The sequence below is a fragment of the Ovis aries genome, chromosome 25 (assembly GCF_016772045.2).
Source record: "Ovis aries strain OAR_USU_Benz2616 breed Rambouillet chromosome 25, ARS-UI_Ramb_v3.0, whole genome shotgun sequence".
Classification (NCBI taxonomy): domain Eukaryota; kingdom Metazoa; phylum Chordata; class Mammalia; order Artiodactyla; family Bovidae; genus Ovis; species Ovis aries.
In genome coordinates, this window is record NC_056078.1 from 28,768,799 (window position 1) to 28,782,501 (window position 13,703).

Below are 13,703 nucleotides of genomic sequence, written 5' to 3' on the forward strand. Positions count from 1 at the left end.
CAGGCCAAAGTATCAAACCAGGCTACAGACGCAGCTACCCTAACTATCCACTACTGTATTCCACACCAAACAGCTAAGCTGCTCTTAGCCTCTATTTCTGAAAAAACCCTAAGTAGTCATTCAAGTGTTTGGTGAAATGAAACTGGCTTATGCCTAAAGAGAAATGAGGCCTGAAAGGACACTGGGCCACAGGAAGAGCCCATCACCCTAAGAGACAGTGGGGTGAAGGGGGTTCAGAGACATATAGCTTATTAGCACTGGAGACTTCATTATGAATGGGATACGAGTGTGACTGACACCAGTAAAGACTAGAGGGATTTGTTCCTGCAGAACCTGAGGGTCCTTTGATGAAACCAGGAATAAGGTACAAGTACCCTGGAAGGGGATAAGTCTCTTAAGGAAATTCATTTCATAATCATTAAATGAAGTTCAGTGAGGTCTCTAAGTAATACTACTAATTCCATGCATAGAGAATTTTATGACATTCATGCAAACGATAGTATCAAAATATCTCCAACCAGATATTAATTAAGTACAAAGGGAAAGATTTTAACTTTACTATAGAGAAACCAGGCAGAAAGGCCCTGAACCAAGTGATCAGGTCAAACATTACCAGCAAAAATAAATAATGACATTATGAATCCCGTGTTAATAATGCATTGAGAACACATTTCTGTGATAGTCTTGCCTAAACCTTATAATCTCAGTTCAATCATGAGGAAAAAAAAAAAAAAAGACAAATCTAAATTGAGGGACATTGACCAAATAACTGACTAATACTCTACCAAAATGTCAGAGTTGTAAAAGACAAAGAAAGACTGAAAAACTTTTACAGAACACAGAAGACTAACGAAGAAAAATGTGTGAAATGCAATGTGAGACCCTAGATGGAATCCTCAGTAAAGAATAATGATGAACAAACTAGTGAAGCTTGAAGGTCTTTCCTTAACAGTACTGAACCAATGCTAATTTCCTGGTTCTAATCATTGTACTACAGTTATACAAGATGATCACATTAAAGGAAGCTGAGTAAGAGATATCTAAAAACACTCTGTATGGGGAGGGAGGTGGGAGGGGCTTCATGTTTGGGAACGCATGTACACCCGTGGTGGATTCATGTCAATGTATGGCAAAACCAATACAGTATTGTAAAGTAAAATAAAGTAAAAATAAAAATTAAAAATTAAAAAAATAAAAACACTCTGTACTATCTTTACAACTTTTCTGTAAGTCCCAAATTGGTTCAAAACAAAAAACTTTTTAACTATGCAAATACTTCACTGAGGGAGATGAAAGCTTGGCCCCAGTGGGGAACAAAGGTATTTGGAGGATTAACTTTCTACAAGTGTAGGTGGACTAATAGTTTGTGATCGTGGGAAACTTAAGAATCCAGTGAAGGCTTGTTTGAAATCTATGGGTTTATCATGTTTACCCTCACAGTTCAGCAGTTAATGGGTTAAGTCCCATTAATTCAGAAGTCTGTTTCTCAGAGCTTGCTCTATCTGGAAAGAACTATTAGAAAAGTTTTTCAATCTGTAAGATCAAGAAAAAGTAAATGTAAAAGGACAGGGGTCTTGTTAGGGTGATGCATTTTTTCCCCCTGTTTTCTCTATTTTCTAAATTATCTATAATTCATGGATAAATTATATTTAGTTTACAATTTTCTTCAAGTAAAACTAAAATTGGATTTTAAACTCATTTTCCCTAAAAACAGAATGAAAGGACTCTGGACCAGAGGTAACTAATCACTGAGACACCTAAGATCCTAACAATTTGAAAGCTGTTTAATAATTGGTAACTCTTGCCTATTTAAAAACAGGAGGCTAGATTTCGATTTCTATTTCTTTTCATTCCAGTCTCATTGCTACTGCTGCTACGTTCAGATCCTCTCCCCACTGGACTACTACACCACATTACTGACTCATCGTCAGACCTCCATTGCTGCATATGAGACCACCAGAGGACTCCTAAAATGCCATACCATTCCCCTTTTCAATGGCTTCTAGTGATGAGGATTCTTTTGGCTAGAGAAAAATGGTACTTTTTTTAAAAAATGGCATTTTTATAATTCATAAGGGGAGAAATTAATGGATGGAGTTTTCACAAGTTTCTCTCCCATAATTTTTTCCCTGTCCACTTATTCCACTATCAGGGCAAAAACAAGAACAAACAGTAAACTTAAAGAAAACCAAAGCAGTCAGCAGGACCTACTTTGACAGTTTTTGTTGCTGACTCATGTTCATGATAGTGCTTTTTCATTGCATGTTTTTATTTTGTTTTCTTTTTCTATTTTGCATGTTTTTATATTCACATATTCTGCTAGTAAAATTAACTACTAACTTATAAAACGGAATTAAATATTTCTGGCAGTTACACAAAGTTTGAGAGTCATTAGACCTTACCACCATTTTCCAGCTACATCTTCTACTCACTCATTCACAAATGAATTTGTAGAAGATATAGCTGGATCAATTGATCAGACATCTGAGCCCCTATTAAGTGCCCCTCACTCATCCTCCACTCCAAGATGAACATTCCCATCCTCGTTCATATTACAGTTACTTGTGTACAGGGACTACCTCATATATTCCTTAAGGATATCTCTCATTCCACAGAGAAGTGGAATATAACAGGCACTGAATCACTGAAAGTTTATTTAAAGAGGAAACTTTATGTTTGAAGTACCTAGAACAACCAATTCCAACATTCTGATAAACTCTGACTCTCCTTAAATGAGTCCCCCAAATCTCCATATCTAGCTTGAGATACTGCAGACATTTTTTCCTAATGAAGATTATATAAGTGAATCAATATTTGCTTTTGATTCACACTTAAAAATAAAAAGAGATAGCATCTACAACCATAAAAAAAAGGCTACACTATTTGTTGATTTATGGGCTGATTATTGCAAACTCCCCAGTGAATACTGCTACCCAACTCAAACAATTTCCTGTGGGTTGGACTTTGGCAGCCTCAAATTATTACATCATGTACAACAAGAAAAACTCTATGCTGATAAAGGACAGAAAGCTTTATTTTTTTCTTTTGTGAGAACTTGGAACACTGTCATTTACCACAAATCCGTCCAAAACCAGCTGGAAAAAAAAAAAAAAAAAACAAGGCAAGTTTCACTGTTATAAGTGACAAACTAAATAACTAAGAAATGACAGTTGCATGCTACTTAGCCCCTCGTTACAGAGATCCAGAGCTATATAGATAATTTACTGATCTGTAAGGGAGGCAGTGGGCTTCCCAGGTGGCTCAGTGGATAAAGAATCCACCTGCAATGCAGGAGACACAGGGGAAGAGGGTTCGATCCCTGGGCTGAGAAGATCCCCTGGAGGCGGGCATGGCAACCCATTCCAGTATTCCCATCTGGAGAGTCCCATGGACAGAGGGGCCTGGCGGGCTACATGACTGAAGCATGGCAGGACATGACTGAAGCATGGCAGGACATGACTGAAGCAACTGGGCACACGTAAAATAAGAGAGGCAGCAAGACAGCAGCAAGAGCACAGTGGCTGAAAGCACAGCCTCTGCAGGAGCAACTGTGTTACACAGCCTCAGCAGCACCATGCTCACAGTGGGATCCAGGAGGTACCATTCTAAGAGAATACTATGTGAATTCTAAAAGTCAGGGAGCTAGAGTTCACAGGGCAGAACAGTTTTGGACCCTATCACTTAACATCTGTGTCATCTTGACCAGCTTACTGAATCAATTATTGAAGTCTCTGATAACCAGGTAGGATTAAAAAATAACATGTCTCCCATAGAACTCTTACACAGATTAAATGAAATAGTATATGTGTGTGTGTGTGTGTGTGTGTGTGTGTGTGTGTAAAATTAGCCCAGTATCTAGTACTTAGTAAATGAGGCATCAATGTTTTGATGACAAAAATTAATAAATGTTTTGATGATAATTATCATAAAGAAGAATAAGATGAACCTACATTCCAATCCTGTTCCATCACGTTCAGGTCTTTTACCATCTGTAATAAATGTGATTTATTGAGAGTACTGTAACAAAATTCTAATACTCAGGGCCAGATATAAAATAGCAGTTCCATAAGTAGTAGCTATGATTATGAAAACTGCATCCCCATACCAATTGTCTCTCTTTCCTTTTCCCTCCCTCTCTTATACACACAAACACAGGCATACATACACTTACTATAAAAATTCTACGAGATTAAACTATAATTGATAGCACAAACAGAAAGCAATATCAAAAAGAAGGAAAATATATTCCAAAAATAATGCATTCTCAATACAATTCAACTATTGGTTTTTCTAGTAGCCATGTACAGATGTGAGAGTTGGACCATAAAGAAGGCTGAGCGCCAAAGAATTGATACTTTCAAACTATGGTGTTGAAGAAGACTCTTGAGAGTCCCTTGGACAGCAAAGAGATCAAACCAGTTCATCCTGAAGGAAATCAGTCCTGAATACTCATTGGAAGGACTGATGCTAAAGTTGAAGCTCCAATATTTTAGCCACCTGATGTGAAGAGCCAACTCACTGGAAAAGACCCTGATGTTGGGAAAGATTGAAGGCAGGAGGAGGACGACAGTAGATGAGATGGCTGGATGGCATCATGGATTCAATGGACATGGGTTTGAGCAAACTCTGAGAGACAGTGAAGGACAGGGAAGCCTGGAGTACTGCAATCCAGAGTCATAGGGGTCCTAGAGTCAGACACGACTAAGCAACTGAACAATCACCATCAATATTTAGCTCAGGAAACTTCAGTGGCAAAATACTTATAGTCAAAACTCCTAGGACTTAAACGGTCTTCCAGTCTTAACCCATGCATATTTCCAACCTCAAGTATCGCTGTTCCCCTTAAAATAGAATAGAAGATTTGTTCTCCATATATGCCCAGCATTTTACTCAATAAGGAATATGTACATTTATTGAATAAAGTCTGCATATAAGTGGACCGATAAAGTTCCATCCCCTGTTGTCCAAGAGTCATCTGTATTATCTTTGCCGCGGCTTCATCTTCCCAGTACTTCCTAATACTAGAAATCCGCTCCACTCAACAAACCTGTTTGAAGAAGCCACTCAGCTGGTAAGTTATAGTAATGATGACTAATGACATTCACACCCTATTAGAAAGGAGTAGTCATTTATAATTAGTTCATTTCCCAAAAGATTTTCTAAATACTGTTCCCCACCAACTGGGACTTACTCTGTCTCAGGAACTCTGTTATTCAGTGCTTACCCAATACATAAATGCTTTATTAGAATACAAAGCAGAAAGTTACATTGCCTCACCTTCAACAAATGTTCAATGACTGTTAAATAAATAAATGAAGAACTAAGTTTTTTAAACACATTTTTCAATTTAGAGATAACTCAGTTATAAGCATAATCAGTCACCTCTTTATTTCTTCCCTGAATCTACTTCCTAAATCGTATCATATCTAAATCGTACCTTCTGTTTCCCAAAGGTCTATGGAAGAAAGATACTTTAGCTAATAGCCAGTAGGACAAACACAACATTCTACTCATATACAGCTAATATCCAAACCAGTAACAATGGCAGATAAAGGAAAGAGAATCAACAGCAATTATAGGCACCAAGACAGCAAAATGATAACTACGCATTAAATAAAGTTGCCTTATACTATCCTTTAGCTCAATATCTTAGAATCAAAGTTTTTTCCTAATTTTTTAAACCACTGAGGTTTTTTCTTTAACTTAAATGCTCAATTACAACCATTCACTATTTATGAATCATTATAAACTTACCATTACCCAAATTATTTCAGCACAAACAATAATGAAAGCATGATGGCTCTCAAAAGCCACTGACTGCACTGACTTGACTCATTTCTGCCGGGAGAACAGTGGCACTGAATGGCACAAGCAACTCCAGTGTGAGACACTAAGCACATGACTGGGAAGGTGACAGAGGATACCAAGGAAAGGAGGAGGGGAGGCATGGGCAGGAATCCACTGAGTCTACTCTAGAAGCCTTCACAATACTCAAGCAAAACATGCTACCAGACTCCCGGTTTTAAGCCAGCTCAGATCTTACTTCTACCACGGACAACTGAAGAGACCTTCGGCAACTCTTCCAGCTGTAAGATTATAATAATAGCAGCTACCACTTGTGCTCTGTGTCCCATTCCCCAGTTGTGTCCGACTCTCTTCGAGACCATGAACTGCAGCCTGTCAGGATCCTCTGCCCATGGAATTTTCCAGGCAAGGACACTTGAGTGGGTTGCCATTTCCTTCTCCAGGGGATCTTCTAAATGCAAGGATCAAACCCCCATCTCTTGTGTCCCCTGTATTGACAGATAGGTTCTTTACCAAGAGTGCCACTTGGGAAACCATCACTTAGTGAACACCAACTCTATGCTAGGCACAAGGCAAATGGTACATCCTTTAATTCTCATGATTAATCTACCAAGTAGGCATTATTTCCCTCAGTTTCCAGAAAAGTAAAACCCATGTTCTACTCATGCACAACTCTTTCCCAGAGGGATAATACTACCTACTTAACAAGGTTGTACTGGAAATTAGAAGTAAATGCAAAGCACTTACCATAGGAACTAGCACTTGTCACACAGTAGGAGCTCAGGAATTCATTATCATACAAGTGCACCTATCACTTGAATAAGTGACTCAACTGAACTTTAATGAAATCCCACAAGTAAGTTTTCCTTTATATCATCTTCCATAAAAACAATAATTAGCAGCACTTCTTAAGAACCCAAGGTTTACAACTTTATAACTGTTTAAAATACCATAGGATCATCCATTCAGTGCCAATACACACACACACACACACAGTTTTTTAGTTGAGAATCAAAATGTATAACCCAAGGAAATAGAAAGCCCATTATGAAAGTGATATTTGCCTTAAGCTGAGCACCAAAATATTAAATATTTTACTTACAAAAAGATTATAGATCTCACATCTCAAGAGAGAAGGTGCTAATGAACAAATCTAACTTCCCAAAAATAATTCCCAGAAGCATCTGTTATCCTCAAGTACTCAGCAAACCATTTCCCAGAACTGACAATATATTGCCAAAATCTTAGTGAATTTTGCCAACATTCTGCTGAGAGGAAAAAAGAATCATTCCGGTTCTTGAAATAAGTGCTACTTTTCAGTTTAGCCACAAAATACAATCTTTTCTCTGTTATTACTTTTATCAATATGTTAATACTGAAAATAAATATAAAGAAATCACAAATAATCTTCTGTCTGAAGGAAATTTAAATCCACATCCTTTATCTTTAATTTTATAAGCTGAAGAAAATCTATGAGAATGGGTTTTTAAACCAATAATAAAAATCAATTTTCTAAAGCCTTAATAATTGAATCAGAGGAGGGAAGAACAGAAACAACAGTCAGCATTAAAGAAGCCTTCTGAAAGTTAAGAGTCCTGTAACCTCAATTTCAAAGTTTAAACTGTTGCTGTTAAAAGCAACACTTCACAAAGACTGATCAGTTCCCTCCATCCCTCCATCTATCCCGTTTTACCATAAGCACACACTCACCAGAGAGCAGGCTCAACTCCCAGCAAAAGGCCTTCAGCAATCACAAGGGCATTTGTGGGACGAGAGATACAGGAATGGGGAGGGGCAAGGGAAGAGCTAGAGTTCTAGGGAGGGAAGGGTACGGAGGGAGGAGACGCAGCTAACAACAATGGGAAACTGTGACTCTAAACCACAAAGGCTTCCCACAGAACAGGGTAACAGGGAAAGGACAATTCTTTTTACCACCTACCAGGAGCTCAGCACTGATAACTCATGATAAAGCTAAAAAGATGGAGCTTCCAGCTAACACAAAGTAAACTTAAGAAACTAACCAAAAGTAACTTGAAAGGACATATCACAAACTTCATAGAGGCTTAAGAAAAACATTTAGGAGTCAGTTTCCTCCAGGGGCATTCCTGATGACAAAGGTCAGCAGTATAACAATAAGGTCTACAGAGTGGCAGCTGCTTTCAAATGGAGGGCTAGCACTAAAAAACAGTCCTTTGCACTAACAGTCAAAAGAAGCACTAGAAAACACGTAACAATGCATTATTTAAATCCTTAATTCACAATTCTAAGACTATCCAGACTTAAATTGAATTAAATCATTTTAAGAGGCAAAACTATTTCAACTACCTTAAAAAAAGATATTCTTAAAGAAAATTTTTGTGTGAAATGAGCTGCTAGATTCAAGAATCCATTTTTAAAAGCTTGAAATCTCAGAGTCCCAACCTGAAAAGTAAAGACAGTGAAAGATCTTCCCTACTTCTCTCAGGGAAGAGGCCAAACAAATTATATCATCAAGAACTATCAGCAGGCAGAGTCCTACCCCCAAACATGTGATCAGTCCACCCAGAACTTACATTTGCAGGCAGGGCACAAAGGCCCTGGAGGACCAACACACACCCTTCTATGAACTACTTACTCCCTGTTATAAACCAGTTTTATTGAAAGGAGTTGTTCTATAAGCATACTGATGAAAAAACTTACCAGCAGAACCCTCGCCAAATAGGAAGGAAGGTCTGCTCTATTTCCACAGGTTGAGATAATACGTATAAATTGATTTCTTTAAAGATTTAATTAAGATTTATTGGTAAAACTAAACAAATGCAGGCACTGCCCAAAACTAATTCAGCTCTTATATTTTAACAATATACTAAAGTAGTCCTTCTGCAACAAGGAAAGTGCCCAAATTAAAAAAAAAAAAAAATAGATACTATTGCTTTTCTTTTGCTCATCATTAGCATTCTAATTCAGGTCTCCTAGTGGTTGGTGGAAGATGGGGATGTTAGTGTCATTTCAAAATGTGGGGCACAAAATTTCTATGATCAGTGCTAGATACAAAAAAAGAATGTACAAATATTAGGGTTAACCTCTCCAATCAAGTCCTTAAGAGATGGTTTATATTCCAGAAATGGAACATTTCCTGCCATATCAATAAACAAGGATGTCACAGTCATCAGCAATTGCAGCCCTCCTATGTAAAGAGGGCTATTATAAAGAGTTGGACACAACTGAGTGACTAACACTTTCATTTATATACGTGTGTGTGTGTGTGTGTGTGCGCGTGCGTGTGTATACCGGCAGCCATCAGACTACAACTACCTTCTATAATGGGCCCTGAGGAAAAGAAGCTCACGATGTAAAAACACAGGATACTGGCCCCAGGTAAGCATTAGTTGCTAAATTGTGTCCAGCTTTTTGCAACCCATGGACTGTAGCCCACTGGGTTCCTCTGTCCATGGGATTTCCCAAGCAAGAATACCAGAGTGGTTGCCATTTTGTCAGGGAATCTTCCCAATCCAGGGATTGAACCTGGGGCCTCCTGCATTGCAGGCAGATTCTTTACCACCTGAACAACCAAAGAAGCTCAGCTCCAGATAAGTGAGTTACATAAGCAAGGAATGATTACAATGAGCCCAGATTCTTGTATCTTCCCATGCACAGAAAAGCGCTAAATTCCTTAAATGGGGATCTCTGGCTTTCTTCAATTACAACAATTTTTTGATGTTCAGACTACCTCCCCTTTGTTGAAAAACTTCTATATAACCTGGCTCCTTCCCTCATCTCCAAGTGATCTCTCAGAGTTACTTCAGATGCTGCCTCTTGGACTTAGACCCTAAAAATTTCCACCAAATAAAATATCTCTCTCAACCTTTAGGTTGTGAATATTTTTAAGTCAACATATTCATTCATAATTCATGGAATTAATCAAATAAAACTGGCGTACTGGGGCAGAGTTACAGAGCTTCAACCCTGGTTACAATGCAACTAAATAACATGACTTCTCATCTCAGTCAGGTAAGGGAGGTGGTCCACAGGCAATCTCACATTAATGGACTGTAATCTTTTTTGAAGCCCCTCAGAAAATACTTCATGCAAAACTCTCCCGTGTACTCACATTCTGCCTTGTAAAAGTTATTTTTGGACTTTTCTTATTTCCTTTTCATAGGAGATTAGACTGCATAAGAGATTCTATCTCATAAAGAGAACCCTGTGTCAACCACTGGCCCTCTCAACCAAAAATAAATTAAGTAACTACAGCTTTGTGCTAGATGAGTGCCAGACTGCTTGTAGGAGTGTTTTTGTGGCATGATTACTAGGTCAAGATGTTGCCGGGAGACCCCTTCCAAAGGCTTGAAAACGAATTGTCCGAGGAGACACATGTACTGACAAAGCAAAAGACTTTATTGGGAATGGGCGCTGGGGTGGAGAGCAGGAGGGTAAGGGAACCCAGGAGAACTGCTGTGCCACATGGCTCACTGTCTTAGGTTTTATGCTAAGAGGCTTATTAGTTTGGGGGTTGTTACTGAACAATCTTCTTTGGCCCATATTTGGTCTGACTTAAGTTTCTTCCTGGTGGTGAAACAGGAGGGAAGGGGGCAGGGCACAAGCTTTAAAAGAATGACATAGCCTGAGGACACAACAAAAACTGATTAGAGTCAAATGGGTCCAAGATGGTGAACCAGTAACTTCCACTAGACCTTGAACCTCAGTATCCACTCTTTGTAATGCATCAGCAAGCTAAGTGACACACCCACCAGTGCCACAACAATTCTGAGGCCAACCACCAAAGACCAAAAAGTAGGCAATAGTCCAATTCCTGTTCATCTTTGCTCCTTCTCCAAAACAGGAATACTCCTCCCAATCACTCGGCCTCCCTGATGGCTCAGCTGGTTAAGAACCCACCTGCCAATGCAGGAGACTCAAGAGACACGGGTTTGATCCCTGGGTCAGGAACATCCCCTGGAGAGGGGAATGGCCAACAGTTTCAGAAACAACCAAAACATACATCAACAGATGAATAAGGATTCAGACATTATAAGAATGAAGGATTAATACATGCTACCACATGTAAATATTGCAAACAGTAAGTGAAAAGGCCAGTAATAAGGATCTCCTGTTGTATGATCCCAATTACATGAAACACCTATAATAGGCAAATTACAGAGATAGAAAGTAGATTAGTGGTTGCCTAGGGCTGCGAGGAGGTGTGAAAGAAATAGAAAGTGACTGCTAAGAGATAAACCATTTCTTTTGGAGGTGACAAAAATGTTCTAAAATTGACTGTGCTGATGGTTGTTCAACTCTAAAAATACTAAAAACCACTGAATTATAAAACTTTAAATTTTGTGTTATGTGAATTATATGTCAATAAATTTTTAATTGTTTTTTGGTTGTTGTTTTTTTTTAAATCACAGTTTTCCTCTTTGCAAAACAAGGGCACTCTTTGTTTCATGTCTGTGGTTTAAATTAGGTTTCCATAAACAATAGCAGCTGTCACCTGGTAAAAGTAAATGGGCTTCAAATGCTTGGCAAACAACTTCTGTGTGTATGAGATTTTGAATAGCTGTTTTTAAAGTATACATAAGCACGAAAATCAGGCTATCAAGGCATTCTTAGTCTCTGACACTGTCATTTAATTCAGGACAGAATGCAATTAATCATTTCTCTAATCAAGAAGCCAACAGTAATACTACTGATAATAGAAATGTTCAAAGTGAATGGACAAGATAACTCACTTTGACAAAAATAAGGGTGAAAATGGCACATCCACAAAAGTCAGAGTACAAGTTTTATGTTTGGGTAGAAAGACAACAGATGAAGAGGCAGCCTGAAATGATACTTGCTGGACACACCCTTTGCTAAACAACTACAAACATTCCCCGACATATCTGTAGAAATCCGTCCTGTTGCTTTTTGGGCAAATTTCCCCAGAGTGCTCACTCAAAAGCTGACTTAAAATCATCTGTTTGATAAACAATTTTGACTGTGCTCAGGGTGCAAAGAAAGCAAACAACTGATGAACTTTTGGTAAGTGAAAAGGGAGGACAGAGGAAAGGAAAAAAATGGGCAAGTATTTACCTTCATTAAAGAGACTTATGCGCCATTCCTCAGTCGGTGATCTGAACTATAAACAGGGGAAAGGGGAAATACGACAGCATAGTATTAACGTTTTGAGAAAGGATATACTCCTTCGTACCAATTTATTTTCTTTCCTTAAACAAACAGTTTAAATGTCCAGTTCACAGAAAAAAAAGTAGATGATCAATAAAGATAGGGAAAATGTCCTATCTCATTCATAATTAGAAAGACAGTGAGGTCACCCAGTCGTGTCCACCTCTTTGCAACCCCGTGGACTGTAGCCTACCAGGCTCCTCTGTCCATGGGAGTCTCCAGGCAAGAATACTGGAATGGGTTGCCATTTCCTTCTCCAGGATTCATAATTAAGGAAATGCAAAATAAAAATATTATCACCTTTCATATCTCACAATGCCAAATATTTAAAACTTGGGTGAATCCAAGTGAGAGTGAGGAGAGGGATAAATTCTCATTCACTCCCGGTAGAAATAAAATGAATTTGGTGGTATTTCTCAATTTAAAATGCTTATACCCTTTTGTTTCAGCAATTCAAATTCTAAAAACTTGTCCTCTAGTTTGCAAAAATAATATAAAAATATATTACAGTTACACTGTTTGTAATAACTAAAAACTAAAGGTCTGTCATTAGGGGATTGGTTAAATTATGGTAAGTCTCATTTAGAAATATTTACAGATGAAATAATATGTATGGAATTTACTTCAAAATAATTATAGGTTGTCTTGGGAGAAGCAGGGGAAGAATAAACAAAACCACAACTGACCATGTACTTAATAGTTCACAAAGCTGGTGATGGGTACAGGCGGACTCAACACTCTTCTCCTTACTTCTATATATGTTCAAAATTTTGCATAATAAAATGATACAAACATATTAAACAATCTCACTGAAGGGGGTAGTGGATAAAAGTACTGACTTAACCCTGGAAATGACTAGAGTTTGTAAGCCTAAAGGCATAAGGAACTGTATATTACCACTACATTCCAGCTAGTAGAGTACATTCCCACAGGTGTACAGGTTAACAATTCTGAAGACACATGTATACTGGAATTGAATAATTAAGTAAATGAATGGAAGACGGTGGAAGGTTTCCTAATTTTTGAATGGGAAGATACAGATAAGAGGGAAAAAGCTAAAATTATCCATGTGGTAATGGATTAGAGTTGAAGAATGAACTTGTGATTAGCTTATTAAAGACACAGATGGGGGACTCCCCTGGCAATCCAGTGGCTAAGATTCTGTGCTTCCAAAGCACAGAGGATGAGGTTTGATCCCTGGTAGGGGAACTAAGATCCCATGTGCTGAGTGGCATGGCCAAAAAAACTTTTTAAATAAAATATAGACGGTTACATCTAGAAATATTTATAGATATGTATATATGTATACACCCATATGGGCTTCCCAGCAAAAGAATCCACCTGCCAATGCAGGAGACACAAGAGACAAGAGTTGAACCCCTGGGTTGGGAACATCCCCTGGAGTAGGAATGGCAACCCACTCCAGTATTCTTGCCTGGAAAATTCCATGGACAGAGAACCCTGGTGGGCTATAGTCCAGGAAGTCGCAAAGAATCAAACTCGACTGAGCACAAGCACATATACCCATATATTTATTTGCTCTATCAGCTGAGAATGCTTAGAACCAATGACATCCCAGTTGCAACAAGCACACCTAGACCTTAGTCATTGTTTGTTTTCCCCTTAACTTTTCGGCCACGCCATGGGCAGGATGTGAGATCTTGGTTCCCCAACCAGGAACCAAACCAATGCTCCCTGCAGCAGAAGCTCAGAGCCTTAACCACTGGACCACCAGCGAAGTCCTACAGACT

At 38.5% G+C, this 13,703-nt stretch overlaps 1 protein-coding gene across 50 annotated transcripts in view; it reads right to left on the bottom strand.

Annotated features, from left to right (window-relative positions):
* USP54 (ubiquitin specific peptidase 54) overlaps positions 1–13,703 on the bottom strand; it is a 128,127-nt gene that overhangs the window by 72,543 nt on the left and 41,881 nt on the right. For 16 of the 50 annotated variants that reach the window (XM_060406645.1, XM_060406636.1, XM_060406640.1 and 13 more), the window contains one exon: positions 11,860–11,905. The exons of 26 other annotated variants lie outside the window; for them this stretch is intronic. The gene's annotated coding sequence lies outside the window, so the exon portion shown is untranslated. Of the gene's footprint in view, positions 1–7,515; positions 7,592–11,859; positions 11,906–13,703 lie in introns of those variants that run through there. 8 more of the 50 variants (XM_060406647.1, XM_060406631.1, XM_060406637.1 and 5 more) reach the window with 1 other exon arrangement.